This window comes from Ochotona princeps, chromosome 22, assembly GCF_030435755.1.
Source record: "Ochotona princeps isolate mOchPri1 chromosome 22, mOchPri1.hap1, whole genome shotgun sequence".
NCBI classification, from domain to species: Eukaryota; Metazoa; Chordata; class Mammalia; order Lagomorpha; family Ochotonidae; genus Ochotona; species Ochotona princeps.
Window position 1 is genome coordinate 20703315 of NC_080853.1, and position 16812 is coordinate 20720126.

The following is a 16812-nucleotide window of genomic DNA, read 5'->3' on the forward strand; positions in this document are numbered from 1 at the left end:
GGCCTGGCGGCGTGGCCTAGCGGCTAAAGTCCTCGCCTTGAAAGCCCTGGGATCCCATATGGGCGCCGATTCTAATCCCGGCAGCTCCACTTCCCATCCAGCTCCCTGCTTGTGGCCTGGGAAAGCAGTCGAGGACGGCCCAAAGCCTTGGGACCCTGCACCCGCGTGGGAGACCCGGAAGAGGTTCCTGGTTCCCAGCTTCGGATCGGCGCGCACCAGCCCGTTGGGGCTCACTTGGGGAGTGAATCATCGGATGGAAGATCTTCCTCTCTGTCTCTCCTCCTCTGTGTATATCTGACTTTGTAATAAAAAATGAATAAATCTTTAAAAAAAAAAATCAACAGGCCCATCCCATATGGGCGTCAGTTTAAGTTCTGGCTGCTCCACTTCTGATCCAGCTGCTGCCAATGCACCTGGGAAAGCAGTGGAGGATGGCCCGGGTGGCCCAAGTCCTTGGACCTCTGCATCCGTGATGGAGATCCAGCAGAAGCTCCTGGACTCCTGGTTTCAAACCAGCCTGGCCCTGGCTGGTCCATTTGGGGAGTGAACTAGTGGATGGATGATCTGTCTCTCCTCTCTGTAACTCTGCTTTTCCTTTTTTTTTTTTTAGTAATAAATAAATCTTTTTCAAAAAGAATCAGTTAATGACTGCCTTGGACAAAGCGGACATCTACCTGTCCAAGCAGGGCACTTTGGCCCCATGTGCTAAGTCAAACCGCCTACCCAGCTGTGTAGGAATCCACAGTGTGACCATGGGCACTGCTGCCCTGGCAGTGCGCACATTGCACACTCACACTCATGTGCACAGAATCACAGGCACACATGCACCCATCACTAACACAGGTAGACTGGTCCTGGCTAGTCTGCACTTCTCTCCTGCCCCCAAAGCTTTATGACCCATGCTGCCACCCTGGCCTGACCCCTTAGTCAGGCTCTCAGTTACCCCTGCAGGGAGCCGAGGCTGCGCAGTGAAGGCCTCTGGAAAGCTTCTCCACCATCCCTGCTTAGCGGCACCCCCACACCATCCCTGTGCCTGCTTTGTGCTCCTTGCAAGGCCCTGGTCACGCCTCATGCCGATGCTTGGCATGCCATATTCCCGTGGGTCTGTGTGGTGCCACAGCAGGGGCTGGCCGCCAACCCCAGGACAGTCTTGGGGAGCCTGGTGGACAAGGTGCCTCCAGGTGACCAGCTCCTCGGCCCTGAGCAAGTCAAGAGGGACCGAGGGCAGGAAAGAGTGGCCTGGAAGACTTAGAGAATCCAAGAGAAAGCCAGAGCCCTCCCCTGGTTCACTCTCCAGATTGCCTGCGCCAAGTCAAATCCAGGAGCCGGGAACTTCAGCTGTCTCCCACATGGGTGGCAGGGGCCTGGGTCTTGGAACCAGCAGTGCTGCCTCTCAGCAGGAGCCAGGACCAGAATATGACCCTTTGCTGCAGGATGCAGGCCTCCCAAGTGGAGCTAAGTGCTACTGGAAGAGAGGGAAATGAAGCTGAACCCCTAGTTTGGCATTGTAGCACCCCAACTGTCCTGCTGGGTCCTCTACCCTGGCTGGGCTTAGCCCCCCTGGGTCTGACCAGCTAGGGGCTCCCAGCTTCACCCTCCATTGTGGGGTTCCTGAGTAGGCTCTTAATGTGCTGAGCTCAGCTCTGCACCTGCTACATGCACTTCTCAGCCTGGCCCACTCCTGAGACCCTCAAACAACAGGAATGTTGGGTACACTGCTGTTATGCCCATTTTCCAGGTGGGCAAAACTAGGCACAGGGTATCATGTAGCATGTCTGAAGTGGCAGAGCTGGGCTCTGAAGACAGGCTGGCTGGCTCTGAGTCTCTGTTAGCTGCTGCCCTCCTGTGGGCGGTCGGGCACTGCCAGGGAATTAGCTCAATAGTATGATCTGTGCCAGCTTACAGAGTATCACTGAGCCAGACCTCAGTCCCCACTGTGCCATGAGTGGGCTGCGTGATCCAGGCCCTGTGTGACTCTCTCAGTTCTGCTTCTCCGTGTGCACAGGGGGACTGACACCTGCCCTACCCCCAACCGAGGGCCCGTGACCAGGGTGAAATAAGATGGTGCAGGTGGCACGAAAACCAGAATTTGGCATACAGCCCGTACTCAGTGAATGACAGCTGGCACTGCTGCTGCCAGCCACAAATCATCCATTCATTGTAGAGTCACTCCCTCAACAGGTGCACACGAATGTTTGTGAATGAACAAGTAAATGACCGGTTGGCGTTATTAACAACAACTACCCGCTGTTGAGCACCTGCTCTGTACCAGGCGTTCGGCTGGGCCTCATGGTCCTCTTGGGGAGCTCCCTGTCCACCCATCACACTTGCTGGGGCCTTCCCTCGGCCCCTACTTCCTACAACCCTTGATCTACTCCCTCCCAGGGAGCTTGGTGCTACTCCCAGCGGAACCAGGAGCCCTGAGTTCCAGTGCTTGCCTCTGTGATGATGGCTTCCTGAAGCCTCCAGCTTGCCTTTTTTCTCAGCATCCACTCAAAATTTAATGAGATTGTGGCCTTGCCAACCCAGAGACCCAAGGTAGCGGTGGTTTGGGGGCCCCTCCCCTGTGTACAAAGCCATTCCGCCAGTGCAGCCCTGAGCTGTGAGGCTTTCATGAGCTCACCACCCCTTCCCTAAGGTGATGCCCTTTCCTGCCCAGCTCCACACTGTGCCTCAGCCACAGGGAAAAGGGGGAAACACAGGCAGAAATAGAACATGGCAGCACCCAAAGCCAGAGGCCGTTCCTAGCTGTGGGAGAGCCTGGGGAGTGGTCTTTGTTTTTGGGTTCAAGACCAGAGTTTTCTGCTACAGTTAGAGAGAAAGGGAGAAGGATGTAAAGTTGGGGGGGGGGTGGAGCATAGGGAAGGTGGGGAGTTTCTTCCACTGAAGGGATTGCCTCACTGGGGAATCTCGGAGTCCCATTCCTGGCCCCTGTGGCTGCACCAAGACCAGCATTAAGCCAGACTCAGGGAATTCCCCAAGGAGCAGGTGCATGTCTGTGTGTGCATTCTGTGTGCGGTGCCTGTGTGTGCACGTGTCTATGTGTGCATGTTCATGTGTGCTTATAAATTTGCAGTGCAGGTCTGGGCTGGGGAGGGGCTCTCACGTCTCTGAGGATGGCTGAAGCCAGTGAAACAGACAGGGTCTTCCCACTGCAGGTGCTAGAAGACTACCTGTAATCAGCTGAGACAACAGAGCATTCATGTCTGGCACCAGGAGGCAGGAGGGCAGCACTCATGATGCTACCAGTGACCCAGGCTGCTGCACCTGTCGCCTGTGTCACCCCAGCATGTTGCAGAGGTCCTCCTCCTAGAATGGTATGGTGGCTCCAGCATCCTGGGCGTAAAGGAGGACATGCCAGGCAGGATAGAGGGGTTGGTGGGAGGGACTTCCTCATTCCTACCCTTGTCTTAGGACTTGGAACCTTTCCAGGACATCCTTAGCTGGCACGTCCAGCTTTCTCCCCAAGATGGGACCTGCAGCTGCTCAGGACAGACAACGGTCTACACTGGGAGGGAGAAGGCAGGAGGGTGTGAGCTGGTGAGATGTCCAGAGGAGCCAGTTGCTTCTGACAAGAATCGCGCTCCGGAGAGCAGCTGCCTGTGGCTCCCGTGAGCAGGGGCTCTGCTCACACAGCCACCTCTCCAGGTGAGGGTTTTTAATCCTGTTTACTGCCAAGAAAACGGAAGCTTTGAAGGCAGGGTGAGGAAGCAAAACTTGTCTCAGGCTGGATCTGGCTGGGATGGGGAGCAAGGCAAGGGTACCCACTGTGAGCGGAGCCTGGCACCTGCTGCACCCCCCTGGTGCCCCTCCTGGAGATGTCCCCGTCGCTATGAGCCTAGCAGCTGTGCCTGTCATCCACTGCACATGGCAGATGACAAGCAGAGCTGTGGGGGGTGGGCACTTGGTCCAGATGCAGTGCAGGGTGCCATGGGTTCGATTCCTGACTCAGGCTCCGGATTCCAGCTTCTGGCTATGCAGACCTTGTCAGGTCGACTAGCTAGAGCTGAGCCGCTTCTTGGGGAGACCTGGATTGAGCTAGGGGAATGAGCTGGCTCAGGGGAGTGCTCTGCCTTTCAAAGTAAAAGATACTGGCTGCAGGTGGAAGGAATGTTGCTCAGTGGAGGGAGAGCGCACTGGCCTCCCCAGCTGAGCCCAATTCAATCACCCGGGGCCGCAGAAGCGGAAGAGGAGGGGAAGGGGAGGTCAGTGTGGTGTAGGGTGGGAAGGACTCAAAGCTGCAGCAGAGCCTGGGTGTCACGAGAGCTGGGCCGTGAACAGAGTGGGCACTGCCAGGGCTCGCAGCAAGGCATGAGGCTCTGCTGCCGCCACTGGAGCACCAGGATAAGCTGACCGGTGTCTGACCTCAACCTGCAGGCTGGTAAGAGAATAACTTTGTGTTGTTTTAATTGCTGAGCTCCTTGGCTTTCAAGGTCACAGGAAGCCAATATGGCAGCCAGGGCAGGACACAGCAGAGAGGGTGCACCAATAGATGTTAGGCCCGTAGTACCAACACCTGCTCTCAGGCCAGCTAGGCATTTTGATGTTCAAGCAAAGCGTGGCAAAATCTCCATGGCCAGACTGAGCTGAGGTGCAATGAGATCCAAATCTCTGGGTTGGGACTGGCCTCCGGAACCCTCTGGGTACCCATGGTCACTCCCATGTAAGCCCAGCCTTGGCCACTCTGCTGGGCCACCCAGCTGGTCAAGGCTGGAGCCAAGCCTGTGGTCTAGACAGATGCAGGGGGGAGTCCACGGAGCCACAGTCCCCAGGGACCGCAGAAGCTGGAAGTCATGGCAGCTTCCAAGGTGGAGCCCACAAAACCACAGGCCTTCTGGCGACTTCCAGCCTCTCCCGAGTACCCCCTCCATGTGTTCCCTCCGAGTCAGTTACCCTGGGTGTTTCTGATGCTGCTCCCACAGCCAGCTTCTTCCCGCCCCAGAGCATTTGTGCTGCTGAGAGGCCCCCACCCCACCAGACCTCAGAATGGTTTGTCCATCCCCTAGCCTTGTCCCTGGTGACCATTCTGTTTGTTCCATAGTTGCCTTCATAGAAGTGACCACTTCTCTCTGCTTAATTACTTATCGTCTCCACTGAAACATATGCTACATAGGGATCTTTTTTTTCTTTCCTTCACACCTTGCAAGTGGTCAGCACATCTTTGGAGAATGAGCCCATTTCACAGGTGAGGAAAATAAGGCTTAGGTGTTAGGCTGCTTGCCTGAGGAGCCCTGGTAAGCAAGTGGAAAAGCCACACACGTTTTCTGTGTGTGGAGTTTGCTGCCCAAACAGGGGAGACTACCTGGGGTTTGCAGCAAGTTGGCAACAAGCCCAGGCGAGCCTGGTATTGTGTGGGATGCAGGCTGACATGACGGGGGCAGCTGTCTGCAGTCAGGCCCGGCTGAGAACAATTTTAGTTTCAGTTAATGATGTGCTTTTCAACTCAATTGCTTGATTTCTTTCCTTTTTTTCTTGTTTTAAAGATTTCATATCTTTTTTTTTCTTCGAATAGTGAGTTTGCTTTCCTGAATCTCATTGCAGTTCAGCTGCTTTGAATTTCTACATCAGAATTTGCACCAAACTGTTTCTGATTGCCCCTTGGGAGAGATGGTTCTCTGGAAATTCTGGATGCTTTTTGGCGTATTGCGTCATCCGCACTTCGGGCTTCATGGCTGGCTGCCTTGGTGCCCTTCCAGAGGAGAGTTTAAAAGCAATCTGCCGGCTCTGAATTTGTGTGCAATTCCACCTTTCAGCACCAGACGGCGCCATAAATCGAGGTTTGCCGTAAAGTGGCTTTTGGTGTGTTGTCGCCGGATCAGCACTAGAGGGCGTGCGTACCGCAGTTTCTGCAAGGATGAACGGCTGCCAGTGGCCATCCCCAGCACTGGCTCCGAGAGGCACAAACTTCCAGCTTGCTCTGGTGCTGGCCCCGCATCAAATCCCAACGCAATGCCCTACTTTCCCACTCTAATTTCTAGTGGCTGAACCTTGCTCTGCTCTTTGCCAGGAGTTGGGGGTAGGGTTAGTGGCTGACTTGGTCAGTAGTTACCTGCCTGTGGCAGGGTTGTGTGTCCTGACTTGTACCCTGCTAGGCCTGGTGCTGAGTTTCAGATCCAAGAGCGGGGATTTAATTTTCTCTCTGTGCCCTAGGCAGGAGGCTGGGCGCTGTGCTGGGTGGAGCTGGGGGAGCAGTGATGGCAGGGATCTGTGCCATTGATTGTTCAGGGCCTAGTCTTGCTGCTGTGTGGAGGCCCAGCCCCGCTGGCTCTGCCTGGCTGATCTCAGGGAGGTGGCTTGTGGCTCTGTTGGCATCTCTGGGTGTGGGTGAGCGAGTACTGCAGCATCTTACTTGGCTACAATCTTGCCTAAATTCATGTGTCTTCCCCCCAATATTTCTTTATTTTTTGGCAGACGTGGGGAGAGGAAATTACACCCGCTGGTTCATCCCCCAGATGGCCACCATGGCCAGGGCTGGGTCAGGAGCCCAGGGCCCCACACATTTGGATCATCCTATGCTGCTTCTCCCAGGGCTGTTAGCAGGGGTCAGAAGTGCAGCAGCCAGGACACAAACAGGCACCCATATGGGATGTCAGTGTTGCAGGCTGAACATAGTGGTTTTATCCACTACGGCACAATGCCAGCCCTTATATTTATGTTATTTAAAATAATTTGAGAATCAGAACCAGCGTTATGGTATATCAAGCGAAACTGCCTGTGACACCGGAATGCCTTATGGGCACCAGTTCGTGTGCCGGCTGCTCCTCCTCTAACCCAGTTCCCTGCCGTGGCACTTGGGAAAGCAACAGAGGATGGCTCAGTTACTTAGGCCCCTGCACTCACGTGGGAGACGCAGAGGCAACTGTGGCCTAGAAAAGCCTTAGTCATTGTAGCCATTCGGGAAGTGACCCACTGGATGGAAGAGCTTGTTCTTTCTCTGTCTCTCCTCTGATTCTGCCATTCAACATAAAATATAAATCTTCAGCACCAGCGTCATGGCATTAGTAATTTAGGCCTGTGGTGCTGCATTCCATATGGATGCTGGTTCAAGTCCCAGATGTTCCAATAGTGATCCAGCTCCCTGCTAATAGCCTGGAAAGGCAGTTGGAAGATGGGTCCCTGCACCCACACAGGAGACCCAGAAGAAGCTTCTGGCTTCAGACCAGCCCAGCTCTAGCCATTGCAGCCATTTGGGGAGTGAACCAGCTGATGGAAGATGTCTCTTTCTTCCTGTTTCTCTGTAACCTTTCAAATAAACAAATACATTTAATTTTTTTTAATACAGAAAGGCAAAGCAGTGGTAGGTGGGGTGGGTGGGTGGGACAGGTGGTAAACAGGCCAGCCTTTCATCTGCTTGTTCACTCCACAAGTGGCCACATTAGCCAGGACTGGACCAGGCCAAAGCCAGGAGCCAGACGGTCCATCGTGGTGCCACAACAAGTGGCAGGGGCTCAAGTTCTTGAGCCATCTTTTGCTTTGCCTGGTATGATAGCAGGGAGCTGGATCAGAAGTGGAATAACCAGGGGCTAGGGTGGTGGCATAGTTGGCTAACCTTCTGCCTAACACCAGTTCCCATAAGGGCACTAGTTGGCTAACCTTCTGCCTAACACCAGTTTCCATAAGGGCACTGGCTTGTGTCCTGGTTGCTCTGTTTCACATCCAGCTCACTGCTTATGGTCTTGGAAAGCAGTGGAGGATGGCCCACTGCCTTGGGACCCAGCACCCACATGGGAGGCTGGGAAGAAGCTCCTGGCTGCAGAGCAGCTCAGCTCTTGCCATTGCAGCCATTTGGAGAGTGAACCAGAGGATGGAAGATCTGCCTTTCTGTGGTTCCTTCTTTCTCTGTAAAAGTTTCCCCTTTCAAATAAAAATAAGTAAATCTTTTCTTCATTAGGTGAATGTATGTATGTATTTTAAGACTTGTTTTACTTAAAAGGGTTACAGAAAGAATAGAAACCCAGAATCTTCCATCTGCTGTGGCTTCAATGGCCACAACCAAGTAAATCTGAGGCCAGGAGCCTCTTCAGCTCTCCCACGCGGGTGCAGGGTCCCAAGGCTTTGGGCCGTCCTCGACTGCCTTCCTAGGTCATAGGCAGGGAGCTGGATGGGAAGTGGAGCAGCCGGGACATGAATCAGTGCCCACATGGGATGCCAGTACTTGCAGGTAGAGGATTAGCCTGTTGAACCACTGCAATAGCTCCAAAATAAATAAATATTTAAAAATAGTGGGGCAGTTGGACTGGAGCCAGCACCTGAGACGGGCCTCCGCCATCTTTAGCAGCTGCTTAGCTCCCAGTACCACAATACTAGCTCCTAAATGGATTTTCAGAAATTTCCTCCGGAAATAAGCAGAGGCTGAATTGGTTTCATTGGTGAATTCTTTTTTTTAAATATTTATTTATTTTTATTACAAAGTCAGATATACAGAGAGAAGAGACAGAAAAATCTTCTGTCTGATGATTCACTCCCCAAGTGAGCGCAACGGCCAGTGCTGCACTGATCCGGAGCCAGGAACCAGGAACTTCCTCCAGGTCTCCCACACGGTTGCAGAGTCCCAAGGCATTGGGCCGTCCTCAACTGCTTTCCCAGGACACAAGCAGGGAGCTGGATGGGAAGTGGAGCCGCTGGGATTAGAACCGGCATCCATATGGGATCCTGACCCGTTCAAGGCGAGGACTTTTAGCTGCTAGGCTACTGCACCGGGCCCACTGGTGAATTCTGAACGTTTAAGAAACACTTAACAGCCCAGTGCTGCACTCTGTCAGCACACGGGCGAGTGAGCGCTCTCAGTTGGTTGTCCAGATGTCACGGCCCTGATGTCCAACTGAGGGGAATGAGCGGTCAGAACAGAGGTGCTAGTGTGGGAAAGACCTCTTAGCTGAACGGACGGCAAGTCAAATCCAGAAAACAAGTGAGATGAGCCGCGATGCCTTGTTGTTGTTGAAGATTTACTTATTTTGATTGGAAAGGCAGATTTACAGAGAAGGAGAGACAGATCTTCTCTCTGCTAGCTCACTCCCCAAATGGTCTCAACAGCCAGGGCTGGGTCGGTGTGAAGTCAGGAGCTTCTTCTGGGTCTCCCATGTGGGTGTGGGGGCCCAAGCGCTTGGCCCATCTGCTGTCTTCTCAGGTTCTTAGCAGGGAGTGGATCACAAGTGGAACAGCTGGGACTCAAACAGGCAGAGACAGGATGCTGGTACTGCACATAGAGGATTGTCGTGCTGTGCCACGGCAGCAGCCCCCAGGATTCCTTGCTTTTTAAAAAAATTTTTTGCAGATGGAAGATATTTTCTCTCTAAAGCTGCCTTTCCAATTGAAAAAAAAAAAAAAAAAAAGACTGCTTGCGCCCCCTTCTGGTTTTTCTGAGTCACTGTGTCTTCCAGCCCTCCAGGGCAGATTTCCTAGTGGGAGGGGCGCTGCTGGCACTGTGGGCTGGTGCCTGCTGGCAAGCCCTGTGGGGTTTGATCCCAGTGGCACCTGGGATCAGTGCCTCAGTTGTAATGTCTGTGGGTGTCTTGGTGGCCCAGACTGTAGGGGTTGTGGGCTCCCAGCACTAGGTGGGACTTGGCTGTGGGAGGCAGGGCAGGTGTTTCTAGCTGCAGAAACTCTCCTGTTGGGGGACTGTGGGAGGGAAGGGGCAGAGGTAGGTAGGGTGTGTGTGTGTGTTGCTCCTGTGGGTTCTCTGTGTGTGTTAAGTGTGGGGGTGCTGCCCAGGCAGCATGCACAGTGCCTGTGTCTGAGGGTGCCCAACTAGCTGGCAGGTGAGTCAGGCTGCTCCATGCGTCTTGGAGCAACAGGATGATGGCAGGGTGGGGTTGGTGCACCCAGATGCTTCCCTGCAGCAGGTGAGCTGGGCCATGCTGGAAAACGCGCTCAGTCGTTCCTGGGGTCATGGGTGGGCGGGCTGGGTTCCTTCTGGGGCCTCTGAGGGCTCAGCTGCTCAGGGCTGGCTGCCTGCCGGGCTGAGGGTGTACAGAGGCTGCTTCCGTTGCTGGGGCAGCTCTTTGCTGGGGGAGGGGCCTCTGCAGAGGAGCTTCTTGGGATTCATCTTAGGGCTGGCACCCAGGGCTGCATCCTTGGAACTGCTGGGAGTGACTGATTCGCAGCAGCTTCCAGGTAGGTGGGCTCTGCAGCAGGCTCTGTGAAGCAAGAGCCTGGCCAGGAAAGGGTGTGACACTGGCTGGGCTGCTTCTGCCAGGTGGGCATGGTGTGCTCACCCAGAAGCTCCGGTGCCAGGCCTCGGGCCTGCGCTGCCCCGGGCACCGGTGTGGACTGTCCAGGGCCTCGGCTGACCCTTTGCTATTGAACAAAGTCCCTATTGGTTCAGGGCTGGTCTGAGTGATGGAGCAGCAGGTGCAGTGTGCCTAGTTCTCTTCACCAGGATGCCACCTGTCCCCAGGCTGGCACACAGTGCTGCAGCTCGGCTCTGGGGGACGGGCAGGTCTTGTTGAGGGGGTGGGACCCACCTCTCTCCAGGCAGTGGGGCTTGGAGGTGGGCAGAGGTGAGAGGTGCAGCTTTGCCCTGCCCTCCTCCTCCAGCGCATCTTACTGCACTAAAACCAGCTACCACAGCTTCTCACCAGGACTGCCCAGCTTTGGACGTGGAACCGGGGTGGGGGAGGTCAGTAGCCTCCCCTGCTGCCCTGCCTGCTGTCCATGCGGGATCTTCCCTGGCCTCTTGTTCTGCCTTCCAGGGCAGGGTCCGGTGCAGTCGGTGAGCCCAAGCTCTTTGTTTCTGGGCTCTCTGTATACGCCATTGGTCGTTGTGTCTGTCCTTCTGCCAGGATTACATTGTTTTGATTCCTGTAGCTTTAAGTTATAAAAATACTAAAGTACATATGAATCCTCCAATTCTGTATTATTTGAATACTGTCTTAGCTATTTGGGAAGCATTTCATGTACGAATTTAAGGATTATTTTTTCCATTTTTGTAAGAAAGGTCATTGGAGTTTGGACCCTAAGCCACTGGGAAGAGTTGCCATCGCCGCCATTAATTGTCCAACACATTTAACATGGAACGTCTTGGTACTTGTTTTGATTTTTAATTTCTTTCAGCCATGTTCTGTAGTTTTTTTTCCTTGTAAGATTTATTTATTTTATTGGAAAGTCAGATTTTGCAGAGAGGAGAGACAGAAAGATCTTCCATCCTCTGATTCACTCCCCAAGTGGCAGCAACAGCTGGAGCTGAGCTGATCTGAAGTCAGGAGCCAGGAGCTTTTTCCGGGTCTCCTACACAGGTGCAGGGTCCCAAGGCATTGGGACGTCCTTGACTGCTTTCCCAGGCCACAGGCAGGGAGCTGGATGGGAAGTGGGGCCACCAGGATACAAACCGGAGCCCATATGGGATCCTGAGACGTGCAAGGCCAGGACTTTAGCCACTAGGCTACCGGGCTGGGCCTAACTGTAACTTGTTTATGTTTTCTGCATACAACGCCTTTGTCAGACATAGGATTAAGGATTTGTAAATATTTTCTCCCATTCTGCTGCTGCCTTTTTACTTTCTTCTGCCCTTGACTTAAATCTTTCCAAAAGCACTAAAAAACTTTTTCATTGTAATGGCAGAATTGCTGAAAGAAGGAGAGAGAGAAAGATCTTCTGTCTGCTGGTTCACTCTCTAAGTTAAATACAATGGCCAGAAGAGCTGAGCCGATCTGCAGCCAGGAGCTTCTTCTGGGTTTCCCACATGGGTACAGGATCCTAAGCCTTTTGAGCCATCCCCCACTGCTTTCCCAGGCCATAGGCAGGGAGCTGGATGGGAAGTGGACTATAATGTTTTCGGTCTTTTCAAAAAATTATTTTTATTGGAAAGTTACAAAAAGAGAAGGAGAGATGGAGAAAAGAGAGAGCTACGCACTGGCTCCTCAAATAGCTACAATGGTTGGAGCTGGGCTAGTCCAAAGCCAGGAGCCAGGAGCTGCTTCCAGGTTTTCCACGTGGATACAGGGTCCCAAGCATTTGAGTCGTTCTGTGTTGCTTTCCTGGGCCCTTAGCAGGGAGCTGGAGTAGAAGTGGAGCAGAACCTGAATGGTGCCACAGGCAGAGTAGGCCTGCTACACTGCAGAGCCAGCTGTTTTAGAGTTCATATTTAACTCATTGATCCATTTCGAGTTTATTAGGCCTATGGTTGAAGTAAGAATGAGCACTCTTAAAACAGATGGTAAGAAATTAACAAAAGCATGAGGAGTGCAAGGTAGAGAAATGGGTAAAGCCAGCACTGTGTCAGTGTCACATGTACATTGCAAGTTTGATCCTGGCTGCTCCGCTTCTGATCCAGCTTATGGCCTGGAAAAGCAGTGGAGGATGTCCCAAAGCCTTGGGACCTTGCATCCTTGTGGGAGACTTCAAAGAGACCATTGGCTTCGGAGCAGCCCAGCTCCGGCTGTCGTGGCCATTTAATGAGTGAACCAGGCAATTCTTTTACATAAGTAATAAATTTTAAGAACACACAATGGAAAACAATTCAAAAAAATGAGCAATTTTGGAATTGAAAAATTATAAATGAAATAAAAACCTGGCCAGGCTAGAGAGCAAGGTGGAGGCACACTGGGGCGAGGCATGTCCACAAAAGACAACGCCGCCGTCTGGACAGCGTTTCATCCCTGCTTCCTGCAGGGATGACCAACTTCCTAGGGTCTTAGCAGGTCCAATCAGAGGAAGATGAGGCCACGCTGGCTGAGGGGGCTGGATCCCAGCTGTGTGGCTGATGTCACTGTGACAGAAGCGTACACGCAGGAACAGGTGCCAGGAGGGCAGCGGGTGACGGGAAGATGAGGCGTGTCACGGTCCTCAGAAGGCGGGTAAAGCAAGAAGGGATCTCACCCTAGACCCTGAGAGGCCCTTGCTACCCCCAATGTCATCATCAAACTCAAGAACTACAGAAAAAGAAAAAGTGTCGTTATCTGTCACCAGGCTTGTCAGACTTAGCATCCCTAGGGGGACAGCAGGGGGTAATGAAAGAAAGAATGAACTTGAAGATAGATTATAACCTCAGTAAAGGAGTGAAGAAAATGTTAAAAATGAACAGAGCCCTTAGGCTGTATGGGACAGCAAGTGTTCTAACTTCTACCTCTTTGGAATTCCCATAAGGGATGAAAAATGCAGAGATGGAAAAAACTAATGTCTGTAGGTGCTGTGGTGTGGTACGTTAAGCCTCTGATTGCAGTGCCGGCATCCCATTTGGACACTGGTTCAAGTCCTGGCTGCTCTATTTTTTTTTAGATTTATTTATTTATTTTTATTGGAAAGTCAGATATACAGAGAGGAGGAGAGACAGGAAGATCTTTTGTCTGATTCACTCCCCAAGTGAGCGCAATGGCTGGTGCTACGTCATTTTGAAGCCAGGGACCTCTTCTAGGACCCCACATGAGTGCATGGTCCCAAGGCTTTGGGCCATCCCCGACTGCCTTCCCAGGCCACAAGCAGGGAGCTGGATGGGAAGTGGGGCTACTGGGATTAGAACCAGAGTCCACATGGGATCTCGGTGTGTTCAAGGTGAGGACTTTAGCTGCTAGGCCAATGTGCTGGGACTGTAGGTCTTTTTTTTTTTTTTTTTTTTTTTTTTAAAAGATTTATTATTATTGAAAAGCTGGACATACAGAGAGGAGCAGAGACAGAGAGGAAGATCTTCCGTCCGATGATTCACTCCCCAAGTGAGCTGCAACGGGCCGGTACGCGTCGATCCGAAGCCGGGAACCTGGAACCTCTTCCGGGTCTCCCACACGGGTGCAGGGTCCCAAAGCTTTGGGCCGTCCTCGACTGCTTTTCCCAGGCCACAAGCAGGGAGCTGGATGGGAAGTGGAGCTGCTGGGATTAGAACTGGCGCCCATATGGGATCCCGGGGCATTCAAGGCGAGGACTTTAGCTGCTAGGCCACGCCGCCGGGCCCTGTAGGTCTTTTAATAGAGATTTTAGGATGCCAATAAATAGGAACTGGCACTGTGGCATAATGCACTAGGCCTCTGCCTGTGGTGCTAGCATCCTATATGGGTACTGGTTCGAGTCCTGGCTACTCCACTTCTGATCCAGCTCCCTATTTAATGCACTTAGGAGAGCCACAGAAGATGGCTCAAGATGGCCCCTTCACCCACGTGGGAGATCCAGAAAAGGCTCCTGGCTCCCAGCGTCAGACCAATGGAAGATCTCTCTGTGACTATCTCTCCCTCCCTCTCTATAAATCTGCCTTCCAAATAAAAATAAATCTTTTAAACTCCAACAGGAGGGAGTTGAAGCCGATCCTTCATGCCTGTGAAGGTGCAGGGGCTGCAGGGACGGGGATGCATTCGCTTTTGTCATCGGTTTCCCTAATAGGTATCAGGAAACGTCCAGAAGTTCCACCAGCCTTGGAGGGAGGTGGAGCTTGGCTGGAGGGGAGGCCCAGGATAGGAAGGCCTTGCTGATGAGCAGGGTCAGTGGGAGATGGACACAGACAATGCGGCTAGCACACCCATGTGGTCAGGCTGTGGTCACTCCGGCCCTCCCGTGTAGGCTGGTCAAGGGAGGCGGGGCACGGTGGCAGAGAGCAGGAGCTCCACCGTGGCCACCTGCACACTGCAGGCAGCTGCTTATGCTTTGAGGACTAAGACAGGCAGGGCAGAGGAAGCCACGAGCTCCTAAAAAGTACAGGGAGTCTTCCGTGACGACGGCCGGCGCTCATGCACCTGCGCGGCAGATGCCCATTGGCGCCCTCTCCTGGCGAATCTGTGGAAGAGCGGGTCCTGGCATGCGGAGCCTCCCTGAGCCTCCTGGCTCGCCGGCCTCTGCAGGGTGGGTGCCTGCCACAAGCACTAGGGACACGAGAGCCTTCCCACAAGTGGCCTCCAGAGTGTTTGTGTCCAAAGAGCTTTGCAGGTTTCCCCGGGGCCTGGACACGCGGTGTGGGGAGGTACTGCTGGCTGCGGAGGAGAGGAACTCGGGCTTGGGGCCTTGCATCTGAGGATGCTAGGTACATGTGAATGTGAATCATGCTTTATTGTGGTATAGATAAACAGGGCAAGTGTAAGTGAAATAAATACAAGTACACTCGCCAGACGTATGTGAAAATTGAAATAAAAGGTCAGTTTATTTTAAATGTCTTTATTTGAAATCAGTGGAAGATGGCGGAGGTCCTTGGGACCCTGCACCCACGCAGAAGACCAGAAGTAGCTCCCGGTTTCAGATGATTGCAGTCTGGTCATTGTGGACATCTAGGAATGAATCAGTGGCTAGAAAATCTCTCCCTGTCTCTCCTCTCTGTACCTCTGCCTTTCAATAAAAACAAACAGATGGGGTTTGTGCTTGTGTTTAGGAAACTAACAGAAAGCTAGGAAACTCATGGAGAGGGAAGGAAGGGGGCCAAAGGGGATATGTGACTGTCACATACATACACATATCTATATTTAAACCATTTCCACTCATGACCAAGGCTTTGAACTTAGACCTAGGGCTTTCAACTTCCCTCAGGGCCAGGTGGAGGGAGTGGTTGTGAGCAGGACCATGCCTCCTGGTTTCCCATGCCCAGGGCAGACAAGCCTCTCCTGACCCTCTGCGGCCCCCCTTCCCCACCCCGGTAGTTGCATTTGCGGGTTTCGGCGTCCTCACAAACGGATGAGAGGCTGGCTGCTTGCATTTCTTTCCTTGGCTCTGGCAGGTCCCTTCTACACCTAGGTCCCTGTCCCTCCAGCTGGGAGCTCCAGGTGGGGCCCAAGGGAAACTGCACCCTTGGGCCCACAGACTGCAGGGCCCAGGGCTCCGGGCACTGTCTGCTGCAGCGACCTCTTGGCCTCCCTCGCTGGCCAAGGGGAGAGAAGGCTGCTGTCCCTGCCCCTCCCATCTGCACTCCAGTGTGGAGTCTCCCACCTGCCGTGTCAGCCAGGTCAGGCTGCTTCTCCCCTTGGGAGGTGGCGTGTGGTCCCCTGTCATCCTGGGACCCTAGGGCCATCCTGGACATCCCAGGGCCACACGGCCTTGGGCCCAGTGTCTGATTCTTGAGCACGAAGCCTCCTACCCCTGAATCTGAATTGAAATAAACTCGGGCAGAGGGTATGAGTGTGGTACCAGGAGGCTCAAATTTTGGCTCTAGTGTATCCTGAACAAGCTTTCTCTTCTGAATCCTGACTTGCTTCTCCAACTGATTTTGTCTTGTTTTAAAGATTTTAAAAGCAGAGTTAGAGAAGGAAAAAGAGATCTTTCATCTGCTGGTTCAAGCCCCAAATGGCGACAATGGCCAGGGCTGGACCAGGCCTAAGTCAGGAGCTTCACCTGGGCTTCCTGCTTTCCCAGGTGCATCAGCAGGGAGCTTGATTGGAAATAGAGCGGCCAGGACTTGAACTGGTGGCCAGATGGGATGTTGATGTTGCAGGTGGCAACTTAACTTGCTATGTCACAATGCTGATCCCTCTCCAAAGACATGTAAGGTACAGCCTGCCTGCCATGTGCTGCGTGGTCTCCTGGCACATGGATGGCAGCCACTGGGTATATGTGAAAGCCCCACTGTGTGTCAAGGCTTTCAGACCTCACTTTGAATCCCCCACAGTGCAGGATGAGGGGACAACTGTTGGCAGTCTGGTGGATGAGACACTTCGGAAATGCCTCCAAGAAGCTGGAAACCAACTTCAAAGCCAGGCCTGTGTGCCCTGCCCAGGCTTCCACATGTGCTGTGGGGTTGCCCTGAAGGCAGAGAAAATCTTTGATCTCCTTGTTGAAGAAAACAGCCACTAGGTCACCCTTTAGAGTCCGGCTCCTGGCAGGCCCTTGTGTTTCCCTGTGCCACCTGTCGACAGCCCCGCCCCAGTGTTGGCAGGCCCTTTCTGCAGCAGTAGAGCCTCCAGTTCAAGGGCT